Source organism: Symphalangus syndactylus, chromosome 1 (assembly GCF_028878055.3).
Source record: "Symphalangus syndactylus isolate Jambi chromosome 1, NHGRI_mSymSyn1-v2.1_pri, whole genome shotgun sequence".
In the NCBI taxonomy this organism is placed as follows: Eukaryota; Metazoa; Chordata; class Mammalia; order Primates; family Hylobatidae; genus Symphalangus; species Symphalangus syndactylus.
Genome location: NC_072423.2, coordinates 80720942 through 80746605, shown reverse-complemented (window position 1 = coordinate 80746605; position 25664 = coordinate 80720942). Strand labels below are relative to the sequence as shown.

Sequence of the window (25664 nt, the reverse complement as noted above, 5' to 3'; positions counted from 1 at the left end):
CTGGTCTTGAACTCCTGACCTCATGACACACCTGCCTCAGCCTCCCAAAGTGCTGGGATTACAGGCATGAGCCATCGCACCTGGCCAGTGCAAAGAAACTTTAAAAGTGACATGGGCCAGGTGCGGTGGCTCATGCCTGTAATCCCAGCACTTTGAGAGGCTGAGGCAGGCAGATCACAAGGTCAGGAGTGCAAGAAGAGCCTGGCCAATATGGTGAAACCCTGTCTCTACTATAAATACAAACATTAGCTGGGTGTAATGGTGGGTGCTTGTAGTCTCAGCTACTCAGGAGGCTGAGGCAGGAGAATCACTTGGACCCGGGAGGTGGAGGTTGCAGTGAGTGGAGATGGCACCACGACACTCCAGCCTGGGCGACAGAGTGAGACACTGCCTCAAAAAAAAGAAAAAAAAATGCGGTATGAACCACAGCTAAACTACAATCAACTAGAGAGTAAGCCAAAGCATCTCAAAGTATATCATCAGTTATCAGGCAATAACATGCAATTTCTAAAACCTAACTTAAATGCAGCTTTTAAAGACATTTGAAATGTGTCAGTTTAGTCACATTTATTGAATAAAGTTAGCAAATGGATATCTCTTGAAAATGAGAGCTCCAGGGAATTAAAAAATGTAAAGTTCCCATATCCTTTCTGTGTTAACACAGCTAATTATGATCTTTACTTAACATGCAAAAGTCAACAGAACAACTCAGTATTTCACCAAATTAAAAACAAGAATTACGCTAGAGAAATGAAACCCTAAAGAGAAACGGTCATGTAACTAACCTCAGTCAAGTAGTTCTTGCAGTTATTTGAAGTCTGAGGGTTTGAAGTAGGAATTCTTACGGGCCTTTGGGGAATATATTTTCTGTTGAGTCCTATACTAGTAAGATTTTCAACACAAGGTGACTCTGGGCCTTGCCTTGTAGGAAGAGTGCTGAGAAAATATTTCACCCTCTCTTTCTCCATAAGGAGCCTTGGTGCTGATCATTGCTATTTTCTTATTCACGCTGTAAAGATAGCAAAGACAAATGCTTACTATTTCATTTTTCCTTAAATGATTCTTAATGACTTGCAGTTTTTAAAAACTTGCCCTGAGGGTAAACCAAATTACCCACCAAACAGTGTTTTCACACCGAAGATGTGTGAGAGCATACCTGTTGTAAGGAATCATAATTTTAAAATCGTTCTAAAGAAGCACCTTTGTTTCTAAGGTGATTTATACTGAACAAGCAGTTCAAACAAAGTAGACAGGGAAGAGAAATGGCTATCAGTGATGTATGGCTCAACAGGTAAAACTTGCTGCCTTCTAAAATGGCTCTACTTGTAAGATGCTGAAGGTTCCATTAGAAATACTTGTATTTAAAGGGTAATAATGTGGGAAAACGAATATGTCGATTTGCTTGATTTTAAGAACCACTTCATTAGAAATAATTATATCAAAACATCATGTTGTATTCCTTAATATAGGTTAAGAAAACTAAAATCAATAAAAAAAAATCTAGGAATACTTGTGTTTAGTAAATCAGTTTTAGATTTCACGCTTGTACATTTCACCCATTATCTAGGACCAATTAAACATTTGGCACTGAGGAATAATTCAGAGCAACAACTCCTAGGGGAGAACTAGATTGTTTGGTTGGTGATCAAAAAGAACTAAAGCATCTCTGAAGGCAATTAGCCCCCAGCACTGTGACCAAGGCCTTGGAGGTGGGGCACGTTCTTTCTGCCTTCCACACACCCCTTCAGGCTGAACAAGGTGTTATTTTTTAACTGCTTTGTGAATTACACTTCTTTAAATTCCTGTGATAATTATTCCCTATTTCACAAGGATGCCTTTCTGTAACATCTTAAATACGTTACACAAATAGTCTTTCTTGAGGCACCGTCTGGTGATAATACTAAAGATCACAATCAAAAACGATTGTGCCCAGAGTAGCAGTACCACTTTGCATTTAGGTTGTGATCTACCGAAAAATAAATTAAACTCATTAATATTTCTATTTAGGGAAATTCTGATAAGTAACTTTATAACAGGATGACTTCATTAATTATAAAGCTTCAAGAATACTTAGTGAAAAAAACCAGCAGATCAGGTTAATTACATGAGACTTTTCAGGGGAAAAAGCGATAAAAAAGCAAAAAAAAAAAGAGAGGAGAGACAAAAACTACCTTTGACTAACATTTTAAAGGTAAGATTATTTACGAATATTATTTTTCTTTTTTTAAACAATTATTTTTAATTTTTGTGAGTACATAATAGATGTATATATTTACAGGGTACATGAGATGCTTTGATACAGAAATGCAGTGTGTAATAATCACATAATGGAAAACGGGTATCCATCCCCTCAAGTATTTATGCTTTGTGTTACAAACAATCAAATTATAGTCTTTTATTTATTTTTATTTATTTCTTTTATTATACTTTAAGTTTTAGGGTACATGTGCACAATGTGCAGGTTTGTTACATATGTATCCATGTGCCATGTTGGTGTGCTGCACCCATTAACTCATCATTTAGCATTAGGTATATCTCCTAATGCTGTCCCCCCCTCCTCCCCCCACCCCACAACAGTCCCCGGAGTGTGATGTTCCCCTTCCTGTGTCCATGTGTTCTCATTGTTCAATTACCACCTATGAGTGAGAACATGCAGTGTTTGGTTTTTCTCCTTGTGATAGTTTACTGAGAATGATGGTTTCCAGTTTCATCCATGTCCCTACAAACGACACAAACTCATCATTTTTTATGTCTGCATAGTATTCCATGGTGTATATGTGCCAAATTTTCTTAATCCAGTCTATCGTTGTTGGACATTTGGGTTGGTTCCAAGTCTTTGCTATTGTGAATAGTGCCACAATAAACATACGTGTGCATGTGTCTTTATAGCAGCATGATTTATAGTCCTTTGGGTATATACCCAGTAATGGGATGGCTGGGTCAAATGGTATTTCTAGTTCTAGATCCCTGAGGAATCACCAAACTGACTTCCACAATGGTTGAACTAGTATACAGTCCCACCAACAGTGTAGAAGTGTTCCTATTTCTCCACATCCTCTCCAGCACCTGTTGTTTCCTGACTTTTTGATAATCGCCATTCTAACTGGTGTGAGATGGTATTTCATTGTGGTTTTGATTTGCATTTCTCTGATAGCCAGTGATGATGAGCATTTTTTCATGTGTTTTTTGGCTGCATAAATGTCTTCTTTTGAGAAGTGTCTGTTCATGTCCTTTGCCCACTTTTTGATGGGGTTGTTTGTTTTTTTCTTGTAAATTTCTTGAGTTCATTGTAGATTCTGGATATTAGCCCTTTGTCAGATGAGTAGGTTGTGAAAATTTTCTCCCATTTTGTAGGTTGCCTGTTCACTCTGATGGTAGTTTCTTTTGCTGTGCAGAAGCTCTTTAGTTTAAGTAGATCCCATTTGTCAATTTTGGCTTTTGTTGCTATTGCTTTTGTTGTTTTAGACACGAAGTCCTTGCCCATGCCTATGTCCTGAATGGTATTCCCTAGGTTTTCTTCTAGGGTTTTTATGGTTTTAGGTCAAACATTTAAGTCTTTAATCCATCTTGAATTAATTTTTGTATAAAGGGTAAGGAAGGGATCCAGTTTCAGCCTTCTACATATGGCTACCCAGGTTTCCTAGCAACATTTATTAAATAGGGAATCCTTTTCCCATTTCTTGTTTTTGTCAGGTTTGTCAAAGATCAGATAGTTGTAGATATGCAGCATTATTTCTGAGGGCTCTGTTCTGTTCCATTGATCTATGTCTCTGTTGTGGTATCAGTACCATGCTGTTTTGGTTACTGTAGCCTTGTAGTATAGTTTGAAGTCAGGTAGGGTGATGCCTCCAGCTTTGTTCTTTTGGCTTACGATTGACTTGGCGATGCTGGCTCTTTTTTGGTTCCATATGAACTTTAAAGTAGATTTTTCCAATTCTCTGAAGAAAGTCATTGGTAGCTTGATGGGGATGGCATTGAATGTATAAATTACCTTGGGCAGTATGGCCATTTTCACGATATTGATTCTTCCAAACCATGAGCATGGAATCTTCTTCCATTTGTTTGTATCCTGTTTTATTTCATTGAGCAGTGGTTTGTAGTTCTCCTTGAAGAGGTCCTTCACATCCCTTGTAAGTTGGATTCCTAGGTATTTTATTCTCTTTGAAGCAATTGTGAATGGGAGTTCACTCATGATTTGGCTCTCTGTTTGTCTGTGTTTGGTGTACAAGAATTTTTGTGATTTTTGTACATTGATTTTGTATCCTGAGACTTTGCTGAAGTTGCTTATCAGCTTAAGGAGATTTTGGGCTGAGACAATGGGGTTTTCTACATATACAATCATATCATCTGCAAACAGGGACAACTTGACTTCCCTTTTCCTAATTGAATACCCTTTATTTCCTTCTCCTGTCTGATTGCCCTGGCCAGAACTTCCAGCACTATGTTGAATAGGAGTGGTGAGAGAGGGCATCCCTGTCTTATGCCAGTTTTCAAAGGGAATGCTTCCAGTTTTTGCCCATTCAGTATGATATTGGCTGTGGGTTTGTCATAGATAGCTCTTATGATTTTGAGATACATCCCATCAATACCTAATTTATTGAGAGTTTTTAGCATGAAGGGTTGTTGAATTTTGTCAAAGGACTTTTCTGCATCTATTGAGATAATCATGTGGTTTTTGTCTTTGGCTCTGTTTATATGCTGGATTACCTTTATTTATTTGCGTGTGTTGAACCAGCCTTGCATCCCATGGATGAAGCCCACTTGATCATGGTGGATAAGGTTTTTGATGTGCTGCTGGATTCGGTTTGCCAGTATTTTATTGAGTATTTTTGCATCAATGTTCATCAAGTATATTGGTCTGAAATTCTCTTTTTTGGTTGTGTCTCTGCGGGGCTTTGGTATCAGGATGATGCTGGCCTCATAAAATGTGTTAGGGAGGATTCCCTCTTTTTCTATCAATTGGAATAGTTTCAGAAGGAATGGTACCAGCTCCTCCTTGTACCTCTGGTAGAATTCAGCTGTGAATCCATCAGGTCCTGGACGCTTTTTGGTTGATAAGCTATTGATTATTGCCACAATTTCAGAACCTGTTATTGGTCTATTCAGAGATTCAACTTCTTCCTGGTTTAGTCTTCGGAGGGTGTATTTGTCATGGAATTTATCCATTTCTTCTAGATTTTCCAGTTTATTTGCGTGGAGGTGTTTGTAGTATTCTCTGATGGTAGATTGTATTTCTGTGGGATTGGTGGTGGTAACCCCTTTATCATTTTATATTGCATCTATTTGATTCTTCTCTCTTTTCTTCTTTATTAATCTTGCTAGTGGTCTAACAATTTTGTTGATCTTTTCAAAAAACCAGCTCCTGGATTCATTAATTTTTTGAAGGACTTTTTGTGTCTCTATTTCCTTCAGTTCTGCTCTGATTTTAGTTATTTCTAGCCTTCTGCTAGCTTTTGAATGTGTTTCCTCTTGCTTTTCTAGTTCTTTTAATTGTGATGTTAGGATGTCAAATTTGGATCTTTCCTGCTTTCTCTTGTGGGCAGTTAGTGCTATAAATTTCCCTCTATACACTGCTTTGAATGTGTCCCAGAGATTCTGGTATGTTGTGTCTTTGTTCTTGTTGGTTTCAAAGAACATCCTTATTTCTGCCTTCATTTCGTTATGTACCCAGTAGTCATTCAGGAGCAGGTTGTTCAGTTTCCATGTAGTTGAGCAGTTTTGAGTGAGTTTCTTAATCCTGAGTTCTAGTTTGATTGCACTGTGGTCTGAGAGACAGTTGGTTATAATTTCTGTTCTTTTACATTTGCTGAGGAGTGCTTTACTTCCAACTATGTGGTCAATTTTGGAATAGGTGTGGTGTGGTGCTGACAAAAATGTATATTCTGTTGATTTGGGGTGGAGAGTTCTGTAGATGTCTATTAGGTCCGCTTCCTGCAGAGCTGAGTTCAATTCCTGGGTATCCTTAACTTTCTGTCTCGTTGATCTGTCTAATGTTGACAGTGGGGTGTTAAAATCTCCCGTTATTATTGTGTGGGAGTTTAAGTCCCTTTGTAGGCCACTCAGGACTTGCTTTATGAATCTAGGTGCTCCTGTGTTGGGTACATATATATTTAGGACAGTTAGCTCTTCTTGTTGAATTGATCCCTTTACCGTTACGTACTGACCTTCTTTGTCTCTTTTGATCTTTGTTGGTTTAAAGTCTATTTTATCAGAGACTAGGATTGCAACCCCTGCCTTTTTTGTTTTCCATTTGCTTGATAGATCTTTCTCCATCCCTTTATTTTGAGTCTATGTGTGTCTGTGCATGTGAGATGGGTTTCCTGAATACAGCACACTGATGGGTCTTGTCTCCTTATCCAATTTGCAGTCTGTGCCTTTTAATTGGAGCATTTAGCCCATTTTCATTTAAGGTTAACATCGTTATGTGTGGATTTGATGCTGTCATTATGATGTCAGCTGGTTATTTTGCTCATTAGTTGATGCAGTTTCTTCCTAGCCTTCATGGTCTTTGCAATTTGGCATGTTTTTGCAGTGGCTGGTACCGGTTGTTCCTCTCCATGTTTAGTGCTTCCTTCAGGAGCTCTTTTAGGGCAGGCCTGATGGTGACAAAATCACTCAGCATTTGCTTGTCCGTAAAGTATTTTATTTCTCCTTCACTTATGAAGCTTAGTTTGGCTGGATATGAGATTCTGGGTTGAAAATTCTTTTCTTTAAGAATGTTGAATATTGGCCCCCACTCTCTTCTGGCTTGTAGAGTTTCTGCCGAGAGATCAGCTGTTAGTCTGATGGGCTTCCCTTTGTGGGTAACCCGACCTTTCTCGCTGGCCGCACTTAACATTTTTTCCTTCATTTCAACTTTGGTGAATCTGACAATTATGTGTCCTGGAGTTGCTCTTCTCGAGGAGTATCTTTGTGGCATTCTCTGTATTTCCTGAATCTGAATGTTGGCCTGCCTTGCTAGATTGGGGAAGTTCTCCTGGATAATATCTCGCAGAGTGTTTTCCAACTTGGTTCCATTCTCCCTGTCACTTTCAGGTACACCAGTTAGATGTAGGTTTGGTCTTTTCACATAGTCCCATATTTCTTGGAGGCTTTGTTCGTTTCTTTTTATTCTTTTTTCTCTAACTTCTCTTCTTGCTTCATTTCATTCATTTCATCTTCCATTGCTGATACCCTCTCTTCCAGTTGGTCACATCGGCTTTCGAGGCTTCTGCAATCTTCACGTAGTTCTCGAAACTTGGCTTTCAGCTCCATCAGCTCCTTTAAGCCCTTCTCTGCATTGGTTATCTAGTTAAACATTCATCTATTTTTTTTCAAAGTTTTTAACTTCTTTGCCATTGGTTTAAATTTCCTCCCATAGCTCGGAGTAGCTTGATTGTCTGAAGCCTTCTTCTCTCAACTTGTCAAAGTCATTCTCCATCCAGCCTTGTTCCATTGCTGGTAAGGAACTGCATTCCTTTGGAGGAGGAGAGGTACCCTGCTTTTTAGAATTTCCAGTTTTTCTGCTCTGTTTTTTCCCCATCTTTGTGGTTTTATCTACTTTTGGTCTTTGATGATGGTGATGTACAGATGGGATTTTGGTGTGGGTGTCCTTTCTGTTTGTTAGTTTTCCTTCTACCAGACAGGAACCTCAGCTGCAGGTCTGTTGGAGTTTGCTGGAGGTCCACTCCCGACCCTGTTTTGCTGGATGTCAGCAGCGGTGGCTGCAGAACAGCGGATTTTCGTGGACTGCAAATTCAGCTGTCTGATAGTTCTGCTGGAAGTTTTGTCTCAGAGGAGTACCTGGCTGAGTGAGGTGTCAGTCTGTCCCTACTGGGGGGTGCCTCCCAGTTAGGCTGCTCTGGGGGTCAGGGACCCACATTAGGAGGCAGTCTGCCCATTCTCAGATCTCCAGCTGCGTGCTGGGAGAACCACTACTCTCTTCAAAGCTGTCAGACAGGGACATTTAAGACTGCAGAGGTTCCTGCTGTCTTTTTGTTTGTCTGTGCCCTGCCCCCAGAGGTGGAGCCTACAGAGGCAGGCAGGCCTCCTTGAGCTGTGGTGGGCTCCACCCAGTTCGAGCTTCCTGGCTGCTTTGTTTACCTACTCAAGCCTTGGTAATGGCGGGCGCCCCTCCCCCGGCCTCGCTGCCACCTTGCAGTTTGATCTCAGACTGCTGTGCTAGCAATCAGTGAGACTCCGTGGGCATAGGACCCTCTGAGCCAGGTGCGGGACACAATCTCCTGGCGTGATGTTTTCCAAGCCTTTTGGAAAAACGCCGTATTAGGGTGGGAGTGACCCGATTTTCCAGGTGCCGTCTGTTACCCCTTTCTTTGACTAGGAAAGGGAACTCCCTGACCACTTGCACTTCCCGAGTGAGGCAATGCCTCACCCTGCTTTGGCTCGCGCATGGTGCGCTGCACCGGCTGTCCTGCACCCACTGTTTGGCACTCCCTTGTGAGATGAACCCGGTACCTCAGATGGAAATGCAGAAATCGCCCATCTTCTGCCTCACTCACACTGGGAGCTGTAGCCTGGAGCTGTTCCTATTCGGCCATCTTGTCTCCACTTCTACTAACATTATTTTTCAAAATTACATTCTCAAATTAGCATTCCCTTCCTACTAATATCCTGAAGCCGTCTCACTAAAAATTATGCTTTTGAAAGAAATTAATGAGCTTAATTCATTTTCTATGAGTGTATGTTTTGACTTACTTTGTTAATTTTTTTGACATGGAATTGTTAGCTTTCAGTGCTGCTGCAAAGGCTTCCTTATATTCTTCTAACTCAGTTCTAACCTCTTCATAAGCAGTTTTCATTTTGTAGAATTTACATTCCAAATCTTTAAATGTGAGTTCCTTCTTATTTAGTGAAGCCATATTATCCTTGTTTAACTTCTCTAATTGTTTTTTATATTGTACTTGTTCCTAAAACAAAGGAAAAGAATATACTTTTAAAACAATTATAACCTAATTATTATATGTTTGTTGCCTTTCATTTTGAGTCAGTGATTCAAAGAGCATTTTTTAATATGTTAAAAAAGAGGCTGAAGCTTAAAATATTTCAGCAGTATCAAAACTAATAACTGAATTCAGAATTAAATCTGATTTATAAAAATTTGATATCATAATTATGTTAGTATTAATGTAATCTGGTCACATAAAAAGTAATAGAATCCATTCATAATTTTAAAAAGTGATCAATGAACAATGTAGCTTAAGACCAATTCAAAAGTATCACATAATTTCTAAATCACAATTTTTTCCTATGCCAACTGGTCTTAATCATCAAATGACTCCACAATGAGAATCATTACTCTGAAAGATTGATTTTGTTATAACAATAATGGAAGTGTAAATATTTAAAAGAAAAAACAGATGTCACTTTTTTTCCAAAACTCTACAAAGCAGATTGCTACAAGAGAGGCAGAGGAAGCACTATATCCAAAATATAATTTGCAGTGAAATAAATGAAAGCACATTACAGGTAAACTTACCTGATATAAGCAACTAACCTGTAAATGGATTTCTTCTAATTTTTCTACTGCTTGCATTGCCCTTTCATCTAGCTCTGATTTATATTCTTGTAGTTTACTAAGTTCTACCGTACTGTTTTCCACATGTGTCTTAAGATTTAATATTTCTTCTTCCAACATCTTTTTATCCTCCTCAAGTTTTTCACATTCCTGTTGTACTTTTTTCATAGATAATAACTCCTGTTGAAGAACTTGATTGTCTTTAGCCAAACTGACACATTTTGAAGATACAGCTTCCTTCTCTGCCATAAGATCATCAAACTGCATGAATAAAATAGTATAGCTTGATAATGAAGTAGGCTGAGAATAATCTAATACAAAACCAATAGCAAATTTTGAAATGCATTTACTTGCAATAAAATGTTATCTGTAATGCAGCAGACTCTTCAAATGTGAACCCTTAAATTACTCAGAATTTTAAGAACAAAGTTAAAGCTACCATGAGCCATAAAAATATATTCTTTACTATCATCATCTTTGCCACAGAACTTTTGTACTTCATCTTACTATTATTTTTCTGATAATTCATTTTTGTTCCTCCTTAAATGGCACAAAGTTACCTCCTAGTAAAAAGTGTCTAACCCTCTTCCCTCATTATCATTCCCCACAGTATGTCAAAAAAAGTTTCAGAGATATCATATTGAGTTATTTAGGCCAAAGTCAATAAATGGCTCTAGGAATAAGACTTTGAAAATAATTTTACACTCTATACTAGGCATGATGGCTCACGCCTGTAATCCTAGCACTTTAAAAAGCTGTGGAAGAAAGATCACTTGAGGCTAGGAATTTGAGATCAGCCAGAGCAACATAGTGAGACCCCCAACTCTACAAAAAAAATTTTTTTAATTAGCCAGGCATGGTGGCTCATGCCTGTAGATACAGCTATTTGGGAGACTGAGGCAAAAGGATGGCTTGTACCCAGAGTTCAGGGCTGCAGTGAATTATTATCACTGCCCTTCTGCCTGGATGACAAAGATCCTATCTCAAAAAAACACAAAATAATGAATCCTATAATTAAGGATTCTGATGCCATAAGCCTTTCCTTAAACTGCAAATGTTTCATGCTAATTTGAATTGCATTTTAAGAAGTAATGATTCTTGGGGTAAAGGCCATAGAATACGGCACCCAGAAATAAATCCACATATTTCCAGCCAACTGATTTTGGACGAACACGCCAAGAACATACACTGGGGAAAGGACAGCCTCTTCAAATGAATGGCACTGGGAAAACTAAATATCCATATGCAGAAGAATGATACTAGCTTCCTATGTAACACCATATAACAACATAAACCCAGAATCGATTGAAGACTGAAATGTAAGGCCCAAAATTATCAAACTACTGTAAGTAAACATAGGGAAAATGCTTGATGACATTAGTCTGCACAAAGATTTTTATGGGTAAGACATCAGAAGCATAGGCAAAAGACAAATGATAGACAAATGGTACTACATTAAGCTAAAGAGCTTCTGTCCAGCAAACAACTGAGTGAAGAGAAAACCTGTAGAATGGGAGAAAATATTGTCAAGCTATTCATCTAATAAGGGACTAATATACAAAATATACAAAAAAACTCAACTTCACAGTAAAAAAAAAATCTGAGTTTAAAATTGGGCAAAATATCTAACTATACTTTTTTTAGAAAAAGAAATACAAATAGCCAATAAATAAATTTTAAAATGCTCAGTATCACTAATCCTCAGGGAAATACAAGTCAAATCTACAACGTGACATAATCTTGCTTCAATTTGAATAAACTGTTGTCATTGAAAAGACAAAAAAAATAACAAATGCTGGTGAGTCTCCAGAGAACAGTAAACTCTTACATGCTGTTGGTGGGAAGGTAAATTAGTGCAGCCACTAGAGAGAACAACATGAGGTTTTCTCAAAAAAAAAATAATGGGACTGCCGAGGGATCCAGCAACCCCACTACTGGGTATTCAGGCAATAGAAAAGAAAACAATAGATCAAAAGGATACCTGTCCTCATATGTTTACTGTAGCACTATTCACAACAGCTTATGTGTGGAATCAACCTACATGTCCATCACCAAATGAATGGACGAAAAACTGTGGCACACATACACAATGGAATACTATTCACCATATAAAGGAATTAAATCCTGTTATTCGTGGCCACGTGGATCAGTCTGAGCGATGTTATGTTAAGTGCAGACACAGAAAGATAAATACTGCACATTCTTACTCATGTGTGGGAGCTAAAGGAAAATTGAGGGCTGGGCAATATGGCTGATGCCTGTAATTTCCCAGCACTTTGTAAGACCAAGGCAGGGGAATCATTTGAGGCCAAAAGTTCCAGAGCACCCTGGGCAACGTAGGGAGATATCTCTAAAAGTCAAAAATCGGACAGGTGCAATGGGGCATGCCCATAATCCCAGCTGCTCAGGAGGCTGAGGTGTGAGGATCACATGAGCCCAAGAGTTTGAGGCTGCAGTGAACTATGATCAAACCACTGTCTCCAGTCTGGGTGACTACAGTTGCCCAGAGCCCAGACTACACTAGCAAGACCCTGTCTCTTAACAACAACAACAAAAAAAGCTCATAGAAGTAGGGGAGGCGAGGCTAGTTAATGGATACAGAATTACAGTTAGATAAGAGGAATGAGTTCTGGTGTTCTGTGGCATTGTAGGGTGAATATGGTTAACTATGATTTATTGTATGTTTTTAAAAAGCCAGAAGATTTTGAATGTTCACAATTCAAAGAAATGAAAAATGGTTGAAGTAGTAAATGTGCTAGTTAGCTTGATCATTACACACTGTATATGTGTATAAAAATATCACTCTATACCCCATAATTATGTATATATGTATCAATTAAAACAAAAGAGAAGCTACATTCATCCCATTTAAAAAACAGAATATGGGCCAGCCTTACTGACTTCCTTCTAATGAGTAGAATGTAGTAAAAGGGATACCATGTGGCTTCCCTATCTCAGACTGTTTTCCCCTGGAACCCAGCCCCAATTGTGAGAGACATCAGGCCACAAAGAGAGCCTGAAAGTGCCTGTGTCAGTGTTCATGCTGCCTGTCCCAACCAAGTTTACAGCCGATGGCCAGCATCAATCATCAAACACGTGGGTGAGCAAAGCTTCAGAGGATTCCATTTCCCCAACTGAGCAGCTGTTCCTAGGGAAGCTGAAGGGAGCAAAGACAAGCTGTCCTGGCCAAGTTTTTCCCAAACCACAGGTTCATGAACAAAATAAATATTTTTCTTTCAAGCCACAAGACTCTGGCTAATTGTTAGAAAAATAAGTTTTAAAAAGAGACAACAAGAAACATAACTTACGCAGCAGAAAATAGTCTCCTTTAAAGTAGGATCTAATAAATGTTGACATTTATTTATTGATGTCAAACATTATTGAGAAGCAGCAGATAACCAGGAGAGAGACATAAGCTGCTGAGGAGGAACTTCTCCTAAAACCCCTTCAATAATGAACTCTGATAACAAGGCAAGGGTGTCTCCTTACAATTTCCCCTCAAGTTAGGAAATAATACTGGGAAGCAAGAAGACGTATGATTTGAAAAACAACTAGAAGTACTTGGTTACATAGCCAAAATCAGACATTTACCTGATTTCAATTAACTAAAATTCTAAAAGAAGCAGCTTTGAGTATTTATTAATCAACCTAGTATTCAATTTTCATTTTCTTTTCTAAATGAGGAAATAAGGAGAACATTATGGAATGATTTTTAGTCTTCACAGAAGTAAAATAAACATAGTGTGTTTTGAGTGTTAGACATCAGATGCAATTTCTCCTTTACCTTACTCCAAGCTTGTTTGTATGGAGAAGTTAAGACCATCCCATCTCTATGTTTTGCCACAATTCTTCTCTATAGCACACAACTTGGCTCAGAAATTTTGAAAGTCAAAATACTAATCTACTATGTGTCTCTGAAAAATTGCCTGAACATTACCTGATTTTGAAGTGCTGCACTCCTAAGACTTTTTCTTGGAATGAGTTAAACTTTTTATTCCAAGAATCCTCTACTGAGCTAGAAAGCAAAGCTGTGCATCTCTGTTTCAGTAAAAGGTGGTCAATACAGGGAACTGTGGTTTCTGAGAATGCAAGATCTGCACCAAGAAAAGGATTAGCCACAGTGCTACCCAAGAGAACCAGCTGCCAGGTGGAAAGAGGGTCTGCGAACTGCAAGATGATGACTTCACTTGATTTCCACAGAGGAAAGCTGGTGGCTCAGACTTAAACTTCTCCTCCCTAGATGGTAAACATCTATGGAAGATTCTATGAATTATAATGAATTAGTAAAACATAATGCACTAAATATTAGACTATGTCAGCAGATCCTGTGACCAAAACTTACTGAAAATATAACTATAGTGGGAGGCAATGGAAAAGAGACTAAAGGTTTGAATGGAGAAAAAAAGAAATTAAGTGTGTCTTGTAAGCCTGGCTTCCCATCATGTCTTAGAGTAAGTAAGGTATAAGCTGGCCAGAGACTCCTTTGTGACACAAAAAGTGAAGTTAAAGATATTCCACTAAATTTAATTTTTATTATGACATAAGACAACTGGTAATATGCAACATGATTGAAAAAAACTTCTCATTAAATTCGATTTGGCCTTGACATAAGAATAGACATAAACAAGCTAAGAATTAATAATCTAAAAATAAACCTGCACATTGACAATCAATTGATTTTATACAAGCTTAACAAAAGAATAAAATGGGAAAAGAATAGTCTTTTCAACAAACGGTGCTGGGACAACTGGGTATCCATACGCAAAAAATAAAGTTCGACCAAATATCTTATTTAAAAATTAACTCAGAATAAAACAGTTAACTGTAACAGCTAAAACTATTAAACCCTCAGAAGAAAACACTGCCATAAATCTTAGTGACTGCATTTGGCAGTGTTTTCTTAGCTATGACTCCAAAGGAAAAATGGATTCAATGGACTTCAAAATTGAAAACTGCTGTGCCTGAGAAGACAGTATCAAGAAGTGAAAAGGCAAGATGCCAAGTAGAAGAAAGTATTTGAAAAGCGTATATCTGATAAGGGACTTACATATATAGGAAACATAAATAACTCTTGCAATTAATAAATAAGATAACCCAATTTTTAAAATGGGCAAAGATTTTGAATAGATATATGTGCAAAGAAGATATAAAGATGGAGAAGCACATTAATAGATGCTTGATGTAATTAGTCATTAGGAAAATGTAAATCAAAACCACATGTGGTATCACTTCACATCACAGGATAAAATCTTTGCTCAAGAAAAAAGAGTAAGTGTTAGGAAAAATGTAAAGAAATTAAAACCCTGATCTAATGCTGCTGGGAATGTAAAGTGATGCAGCCACTTTGGAAAACAAACGGGCAGCTCCTTAAAAGGTTAAGCATGAAGTTACCCTATGACCCAGAAATTCCACTCACAAGTATATACTCCAGAAAAATAAAAACATATGCAAGCACAAAAACTCATCCATAAATGTTTACAGCAGCGTTATTAACAGGAGTCAAAAAGTGGAAAGAACCAGAACGTCTATCACATTTGGGTGGGAAAGAGCCCAAAGGTCCATCACCTGGTGAATGGATAAATAAACTGTTTGATGTATCCATACAATGGAATATTACTCAGCAATAAGAAGAAATTAAGTACAGATACTGTATTAGGAGGAGACAGCAAAATGCCTAGGCAGATACCAAAGGGTCCCCAGAGAATCTCCAACCAGCCCCACAAGTGTTTACACCAGATGTTATGTGCAGATAAGGGAACCTGGACTTGTCTTGCCTGGACATGCCTGCAGCAGACCGGAGGCCCACATGCACTGGGGGGATGGGGTGGAGCCACCAGGAATTCACACCTTATGCAGGGGAGGAGCCAGGCCGCTTCAGCTCATGTGCTCCTGGTATTCAATTGTGAGGTGGAAACCTGTTTGCAGGACCCCTCTCTTTGCTGAGCGCTTTCCTTTCACATAATAAATTCCGTCCTCCTCAATGTGTCTGCGTGCTTAATTTTTCCTGGTCATGAGAGAAGAACCCAGATGTAGCTGAACTAAGGAGCAAAAACCCAGCATCAATACCTGCTACAGCACAGATGCAACATGAAAAATTATGCTAAGTGAAATAAGCCAGTCACAGCAGACCACTTGCTTTTCATATCAGAGGTTTATAGGCAAATCTATATAAAGAAGGTGGGTGGTTCCCTAGGGCTGAGGGAGGAAGGGAAAACCAGTGAAGATGGCTAAATAATGTGGGGTTTGTTTTCAGGATGATTAAAATGTTCTAAAATTGATTGTAATGATGACTGCATAACTTTCTGAAAATACTAAAGTCAATGACTTGTATATTTTAAATGAGGGAATTGCATGGTGTGTTCATTATTTCTCAATAAACCTCTTACCAAGCCCCCCCAAATTAATTTGGTGCTAGTGATCTGGAGACAGGTACTGCTTGGTTTCAGATCACTGGCCAGAGTTCAGGACATAAGAGAATCAACAGCATGTCCTTTTTATAGAAAAAAAAAAGATTTATATTTTAAAAACTATCCTTTTCATTAGTATCAAGTCTGTAAAATTAAATGAAAAATCTTTCTTTCACCGCTTAAAGCACTGAGAGATTTACATTGAAGAATAAGACCTTGTTTTCTTTGGCCCCAATTTCTATCTAAAGAGTCTGGGAATCACATGCTTCAAACCATCAAATCTCATCAGATGGGTCTTATTAACTTATAATGTGGCTTACTTTCTAACCTGATTCTGGTACAGCATCACAGAGAGAAGAAGCTGAAGGAAATCAAAATATTTAACCCCAAAACATATTTTTTGGCATATTTTGAAATGGCTGCTGCAGGGCCAAGAGATTGAAATGGCCCTCATTAATGAAGCCCAATCTCTCCCCTTCTAGGTCTTCCCAGATCTGGGGAAGATTAACTAAGAGCCTGATGAATTTAAAGTCTGAAAAGATATATTTATCCTCTATTTTCTCAACATATTTTGGCAGAATTTGGGTTTTTCCGTTATTAACATTTTCCCAAATTATGTGACGTTTTAATCCCAAAACTGAATTAAAATTACCGTATGTTGGAATATAAATTGTTCTATTATAAAGATACATGCATTTGTATGTTCATTGCAGCACTATTCACAATAGCAAAGACATAGAATCAATGCAGATGTCCATCAGTGATAGATGGGATAAAGAAAATGTGGTATATACACACCATGGAACACTATGGAGCCATAAAAATGAATGATATCATGCTCTTTGCAGGGATGTGGATGAACTCAAAGCTGTTATCCTCAGCAAACTAATGCAGCAACCAAAAAACAAACACTACATCTTCTCACTTATAAGTGGGAGCTGAACAATGAGAGCACATGGACTCAGGGAGGGGAAAAAACAAACACTGGGGCCTGTTGGGGTCAGGAAGCAGAGCATCAAGATCAATAGCTAATGCCTGTGGGGCTTAATATCTAGATGATGGATTGATAGGTGCAGCAAACCGTCATGGCACACGTTTACCTATTCAACAAACCTGCACGTCTCGCACATGTAATCTAGACCTTAAGATAAAATAAATTAAAAAAAAATTACCTTATGTTTTAGCTTCTTAATCAGAACATCCATTTTCAGTTGATCTGTTTTTAAGTCTCCATGGCAACCGAAGTGTTCATTTCCAAATACATTTAACATATTTATTGTCATTTCCAGGAGTTTCTTATATCTGCAGAAATGTACAGAATTAGTAAGTCAAGTATTTTTAAGAGTAAATATTTAATAATTGTTTAAACAGATATTATGTTATGGCATATCAAAGAAACACATCTATAAACTATGATCCTTTCAGTCTCAACTGAGCAGTTTGGAAGCATTCTATATGAAATTATAATCTTAGATAAGTAATATGAAGAACAATTTTATGGCATATATGGCAGGTAAAGTGATATTATAACCATACAGTTTTTTGTTGTTTTTTTTTTTTGAGATGGAATTTCACTCTTGCTGCCCAGGTTGAAATGCAATGGTGTGATCTTGGCTCACTGCAATCTCTGCCTCCTGGATTCGTGTGATTCTCCTGCCTCAGCCTCCCAAGTATCTGGCATTACAGGCACGTACCACCACGCCTGGCTCATTTTGCATTTTTAGTAGAGATGGGGTTTCACCATGTTGGTCAGACTGGTCTTGAACTCCTGACCTCAAATGATCCACCCACCTTGGCCTCCCAAAGTGCTGGGATTACAAGTGTGAGCCACCACACCTGGTCTAACCATTCACATTTTGTAAACAACTATTCATATCCATGTTGGTATGCTAAGATGAAATAACCTATTACTAAGTATAAGACATAACCCAGAAATGATCAACCAAGATAAAAAAGTAAAACACACACGTTTGAAAAAGACACAAAAATACATTTTGATACTCATTGACCACAGTCTATAAGAAGAAAAAAAGTACACACAAAAAGCATCAAGGAGATCATTCAATGTAGAAAAAGAGAAGTAAGAAAACATCTTTAATATCTGAGTTGAGGAGAAAAAGGAAACAGGCAGTTTTAGAAAAAAGGAAAGGGGCAGAGAGATGTGTGACAATTTAAAGACTCTGAAGAAGAGATCTAGAGATCTTTGCTGACATAATGTCAACAAAATGAAAGAGATACAAAACCATGTAGAGAAAGGCAATGACAGAAAAACGTCAACGAGAATCAGAGAACCAGCTTAAGTGCTCAGTAAATAAACAGAAAAGTTGCTGTGTTCAGGGCTTCAAAGGCACATTCCATTTTTTTAAAAAAATTTGTGATCAAAACAAGAATGCTCATTTTACTTTTAAGTTATACATATATTTCTATATATATGAAATTTATGTCTCTAAAACAGAAGTTTAATAACATATATACTTCATGTATATAACGGAGGTATCTGTGTAAAATGAGTAAATTTCCATGATATGTTTTATATCTAAAAGAAAGAGAAAGAAGCACAAACAAAATATAAGCTACATATCAAGATAAATTTTGATGTTAAAGAATGACACAGTAGGTCTTCTTTAAATAATTTGAATGCAGCAGAGGATACTACAAAAGGAAGATGACCACAGACAGTAAAAATATCTTCAGAAATAAAAATTCAAACTAGACAATGAAGAGTGCACTTGATGTTATATGTCCAAGGCTTTGTCATTGTTTTCAAAATCATTAAAGAATAAGTGGCCCCGCATGGTGGCTCACGCCACTTTGGGAGACTGAGGCGGGCAGATCACGAAGTCAGGAGTTTGAGACCAGCCTGACCACCTTGGCAAAACTCCGTCTCTACTAAAAATACAAAAATTAGCCAGGCGTGGTGGCACACACCTGTAATCCCAGCTACTCAGGAGGCTGAGGCAGGAGAACTGCATGGAGGGGTAGGTTGCAGTGAGCTGAGATGGCGCCATTGCACTCCAGCCTGGGAGACAGAGCCAGACTCTGTCTCAAAAAAAAAAAAAAAGAAAAAAGAATAAGTATAATATTTTGGCATTCAAAAAAATTTTCAGATTATGTTGTGTTTCTCTTTTATACATATTTTTAATATAAATTTTTTTATCCCAACCTTGCCCCCGCAGCTCAGCTGACTCCCAACCCCATGACACACATGCCTATAAAGTTGTGTTGTGAGTTTCTGAAATATATTTTAAAATAGAATTCATTTAATTATGAAAATGCAGACATAAAATGAATTTGTATCTCGGTTTTAGTCGAGTAAAATTAGAGTTAAATCTTAATAAATGGTTAACATGTTCTACAATATGAAAACCATACCCAGTTGCCTCTTCTTCTAATTCACGATTTTTCTTTCTTATTCGATTCACATTACACTCCAGTGATGATATTAACTGAAAAAGTTTTCTTAATTCTTCATTTTTTCCTTCAGGCTTAAGAAAAAGTGTTTAAAATTATTTTTGTAAAATCTAGAGACCTCTTTTATCTTAAAAATATTATTTCTCATAAGTTGGTGAGCAATATGTATTTAGGCAGGGGTATAAAGTGCATTTTATAAACCTGATGCCAATAAGGGAAGATTTCAAAAACAGCCACTTTTCTTAAAACTGCTAAATATGATTCATACTTTCCATCATTATGTTTTCTGAAATTTAAACTGCCAAAAATGTTTGTTACAAATGAGGGTTTTTACACATAAAATACTAAGGGTTAGTAAAAAAAAAAAAAAGAGTAGTTATATTTACATTTTAGTTTTTAAAGATGCTCTAGAAACATTGTCATTAATAGTTTAAGATATTCCAAGTTTTCTTAAATTACATCTTACTAAAATGATTTTTAGAAAACTCTTATCTAGTTCCCATTACATTTTTGATCCTCATCCGTCTTCAGGCTGAGCTAAATACTGTCATTCTCTGTAAGTATTCACCCACAGGTTTCAGTTTTTCCCTTTCTCTTAACCATTTCTCTTTAAATAAAGTTTATTTTTTTTCTATAATAAACAAAAACAACTTTTGTCTACTTTTTGTGGCTTTTCCATTATCCTGTTTCTCCCCTTCCACTGTACTCTATGACACATGGTCTCATTCAGAAATCTATTTTTCATCACTTATTGTGTTTTTTATATTGAAATCTGATTTTTAATAATTCCAATAAAAAAGTCCAAGGGTCATGAAGGACTTTATCCGGCTTTACTCAGCAGAAACTGCAAGCAGTGACAAAATGTTCTCTTTGCTTCTCTGACCCCGCTTCCTTTCTAAATGCAGCAACCTCTGTTCTTCAGCCCTATCCCTTTCTATTCCTCTGGCCCCACTTCATTTCTAAATGCAGCAACCTCTGTTCTTCAGCCCTATTCCTTTCTGTTTTTTGTTTGTTTGTTTGTTTGTTAGTTTTTGAGATGGAGTCCCCCACTGTCACCCAGGCTGGAGTGCAGTGGCATGATCTCAGCTCACAGCAACCTCCGCCTCCTGGATTCAAGCGATTCTCCTGCCTCACCCTCCCAAGTAGCTAGGATTACAGGCTTGTACTACCACGCCCAGCTAATTTTTCATATTTTTAGTAGAGATGGGGTTTCACTATGTTGGCCAGACTGATCTTGGACTCCTGACCTCATGATCTGCCTGCCTTGGCGTCCCAAAGTACTGGGATTACGCGTGTGAGTCACCATGCCCGGATGCTATTCCACTTTTTAAATTCCCTCAGGACTCCTAAAATCTCAAAACTTTGACCTAGATTCCCTAATCTACATTTCCAGCTCTGACCTTTCTCTTGAGGCCTCTTCCTTCTAGTACACCTATTATAGACAACATTCTCAACCATACGCTCATACAATCTTACTTGGTGCAGATTACTTTTGTAGATAGTGAGTCTTGTCTATTTTATGTTGGTTCTTACTGATGTTACTTTGAGTATACTGTTATTTTCTAATCTCAAAGGGGGACAGTCTCACCATTATGATATTGACCAGTATACCTTGTCCTTTTATTCTTTCTTTCTTCTTTTTTGGACCAGTCTACTTTGTCCCTTTTTTTTCTTCTTTTTCTTTTTTTTTTTTGAGATGGAGTCACACTGGTCATCCAGGCTGGAGTGCAGTGGCTCCATCTTGGCTTACTGCAACTTCCACATCCTGGGTCCAAGTGATTCTCCTGCGTCGGCCTCCCAAGTAGCTGGGACTACAGGTGCACACCACCACGCCTGGCTTTTTTGTATTTTCAGTAGAGACAGGGTTTCACCATGTTGGCCAGGCTGTTTTTGAACTCCTGACCTCAGGTAATCCACCAACCTCAGCCTCCCAAAATGTTTGGATTACAGATGTGAGCCATGATGCCCAGTCCTTTTTTTCTTTTATAATGAAAACTTTCCCATGAGAATCAGATTATCAATTGTTTGCCTTTGTTTTAAAGAGTTTCCTTTTCCATAGAGATATGGCATGATGAAAGTCTTGTTCTAAAGTTTCTAAAGTTTCTTTTGGAGGACACTCAACTATATCATTGGGAAGCTCCAGTCAAGTAGAGGTCTCCCTTCTTCCCAATCGAGATTCTTCTTCTCAAAACGGTGTCCACCAAATGTCTTAATCCAGGTAGTCTCTTGCTTAGAAATTCATGAAATAACCTTCTCGAGAGGTTAGAGGCTATTGATTGAGATTGTTTAATGCCGTCCCTTATTATATGTTTTACTCCCAAGGCAGACATCAAAGTGGCTAACAATCCTATGCCTGATGTCTAACACTTCTATGGGAATCTATACAAAATGTTTTCTTTATAAGACAGACTCTCCCTCTGTTACCCAGACTGGAGTGCAGTGGCTTGATCACCACTCACTGCAGCCTCAATATTCCAAGCTCAAGCAACCCTCCTACCACAGCCTCCCAATGTAGCTGGGACTACAGGCATGCATCACCATGCCTCAGCTAACTATTTTTTAAAAACTTTTTTTTTAAAGACAGAGTCTCACTATATTGCTCTGGCTAATCTCAAACTCCTGAGCTCAAGTGATCCTCCTGCCTCAGCCTTCCAAAATGCTAGGATTACTGGCATGAGCCACCTCTCCCAACCAGGTGTTTAACTGGGGACTAACATGAAGCACTTAGAAGAGTATGCGGAACATAGTGAGCTACATAAAATATTTGCTATTAGCATAATAATTTTATTGTATATCTTAACAAAATTTTGTATGTTAGGCAGGTGGCATGCCAATGGAAGTAGTCTCCTATAGCTGCACTGAATCATTCCTCTCACCACTGAGAGTTGCAGCAAATGGGGGGCATATAATTTATAACTTACTTTTCTCTGTGTATGACTCAGTAGGCAATGGCTATGTATGTACTACAATGTAAATAGCACCTCCTGGATTGAATAGTACGTAACTGACATGACCAGCAGAGACAGGCTGAAGACACTGAGCTGAAAACCCTGGACTCTACTGCTAAATAAAGGCTCCTGAATCAGTTCCCTCTGAGCAACTGTTGCTGTGGTGCTGCCTTCACAAGCACTCTGCTGAGCACTCAGATTGAGGGGCTGTACTATGGTGCATCAGACAAGCTGCAGCCAGAACTGTTCAGCTGACAAACTGGTAGCAGTCCAGAAACACAATTCTGGCTGCATAGCGAAAAAAGGCCAATTTAGATTCTTTTTCATAGTGAGAAAAACATAAACATGTGATTGAACGATTCTCCTCTATTAGACTAATTGGTTTACATTTGAAATTTATTGCTAAAAATACATTTAGAATATAAACCTTACTGTGTCAAGGTGTCAAAGAAGAAATAATTGGTATGGTATAAAGTATTTAATTGTATGCTAAAAACTTCTAAGATAAAATACTTTCAGTGTATGCAAGGATAGATGGCATACATATTATATGTTATTCCCCCATTATGCAAATTTATAATGAGACAAAATTATGTCTCATTATAAATTTCCATAAAATTTGTCTCATTATAAATCTCATTATAAATTTATATTATAAAAAATGTCTCATTATGAATTTCAATAAAAAATATAAAAGCCACGAAAAATTAAGGACTAAGTTTTTCTGCACAGACTAGACAACAATTTCTAACGCACAAGGTCAATGAGAGTCAGAACAGTCAGAGAAAGCTTCATGAAAACAAATAAATTGTCTGCCAGGTCTGAATGAATGAGGCTGGATGAACAGAAACTGAGAGGGCAGAAAGGATAGCACGAGCAAGACAAGTGCTGAAACCTGCCCAATTAACTCTGAGGATAAAGTCCAATGGCAGGGAAATAAAAACACGTGTCCACATAATATCGTGTAAGTGAATGTTTGCAGCAGCATTTTTCATAATAGCTAAAAAGTAGAAACTAATCTAAAGATCCATCAACTGATGAATGAATGGAAAACCAGTATAGCCATGCAATAGAATATCACTTAACTAGAAGAAGAAATAAACTACCAATGTGTGCTAAAACATTCATGAATTCTGAAAACATTATGCTAAGTGAAAAAGCCAGTCACAAAAGACTACATATTGTCTAACTCTATATATATGAAATATGCAGAACAGGCAAACCTATGGAGACAAAGGTAGATGGTGGTTGCCTACAACAGGGGCAGGTGGAGGGACATGGAGGAAGGTTGCAGTCATGCCTAGGAGATGTGGCGTTGCTTTTCAGGGTGATGAAAATGCTGTGAGTATACTAACAGATACTGAGTTGCACATGTTAAATGGTTGAAATGTCTGATACATGAATTATATCTCAGTGAAACTGTTTTTAAAATCCAATGGCAGGATCAAGATAACATTCTCAACTTTCAATTTTTGATGTACATACTAGATCAGATCTAAATATTTCTATACTTTTATAGTATATTTTAAATAAAAGATAAGTAAAGAAAATGCCTAACTTTTCAAATAGTTTGTAAATTAACATAAAACATGTACATTTCAAAGAATAGTACAATGGCCTTTCTGTACAAGTTAACCTAGAATCTGTGAAATAAATAGACACAGATTCACAAAAGTGAAGAAATAAGACAATTTTCTGGAACATTCCGTTAAACATTCTCCTTTGATTTAATCTGGCCTGCCTCATCATAGCAATACAAAAATTACTTGAAAATATGTTTAACAGGAAAAAAGTCAATTTTCTCTGAGGAAAGATGTAGAATTATCAACTTTTCCAAGAGTACATATTGTAAGAGAAAAGGTATGCCATCGTTTTTTAAAATGGTGGAACAAAAGTCACAACATTAAAAAAAGTACATTATAAAGATAGTAAAATGGAAATAATTAATTGTAATGAAAATGCAAAATCAAGCTTCTGCCAAAATTAGTATCCTAAAACATGTTATATAATTCAACCAGCTACAGAATAACTATCGACATGTTAAATTCCATACATACTTGACTTTCCACTTGAAATAATTTCTTCTTTGAGGCCTGTGTCTCATCCAAATTAATGTGACATGATGTACCTTCCAGTGGACACTCTAACGTGGTTAATTTTTTAAGGGAATTGGCCACTTCTTGTTGAAGGTGTCTCACAACCACCTGATAAAATATTTTTGTTACTGATTTTATAAATTGCCTTATTATTAAATTATATTAATAACATTTAACTCTAACATACCTACTTTGAAAGTTATCACCACACACATCAATTTACCTTCTTTTCATCACATGTACACACTTTTATTTATTACTGAATTCAGTGAGGGATGCAGAATGTGTTATCCTCCTGCCAAATTGGTATTCTCTTACTTACACAACAGATTCAGCCCACCATTCAATCATCTTAGAAGCTCAACTCAACCTCAAAGTTCCTAACATATCCAATCACCTGTTCAAATCCTTCCCACAGATTCCTGTCTCAGAATAAAAGTAAAATTCCAATGGCCTTTGAGGCCTCTACCTCCCTCTCTGACTTCAAGCTCCTACAACTCCCTCCTGTAATTACTCCATTCCCACTGTACGTGAAGCCTGCCACCCTTCAGTCTGAAAATGGGGATCTAATGCCTAACTCATAAATCACAAGCAGCTACAGTATCTTTGTACTGGACAAAGTTATATTCAAATGATAGTCATTAAGCCTTGAAATAAAAATTATGGGCTAATTATTAATAAAAATATTCAAAGTAAATTATGAATACCAGTGGGAAGACTAAATCAAATATGGTTTTGCTGAAATTTATCACATTTACCCTAAATGATAATTTTATAACAAGTAGGTGCCTTTAAAACATTACATGGTCATAAAAATACGTAATTTGAGACTGACATATTTTCAGATTTAAGTTAAATTAATATGAATAATAATAAAGCTATACCAACTAAAATATATAAAAAGCTACTTAAAGCAAGATATTACAAGACACAGCAATACACTTCAGTTCATCTGGGAAATCTAGAATTAAGTGTCGAAGCAAATCACTTAATTCAATTTTAATTTGAAAATACTCATTTCAGGTGTAAACTTTCCATTTATAACTTCATCATGGTCTTAACATGTAACAACATAAAGACATTAAAATTATTATTTCAGCAGTACAGGACTATCTACCTTAAAATATGACTCTGTGCCTATTAAAATTTCATAGGTGACACCATGTCTTTTCCAAAGTAAATCATCTCTCACCTCTACCTTTTATTTCCTGGAAACAAGGTATGTTTCTAAGCTGCTATAGTAAACACATTTTTCCTTTTTTTATTAAAAAGCTTTGTTGAAATATAT

At 37.3% G+C, this 25664-nt stretch overlaps 1 pseudogene; it reads right to left on the bottom strand.

Annotated features, from left to right (window-relative positions):
* Positions 1-25664, bottom strand: part of LOC129461010 (ankyrin repeat domain-containing protein 18A-like) — a 71072-nt pseudogene that overhangs the window by 7215 nt on the left and 38193 nt on the right.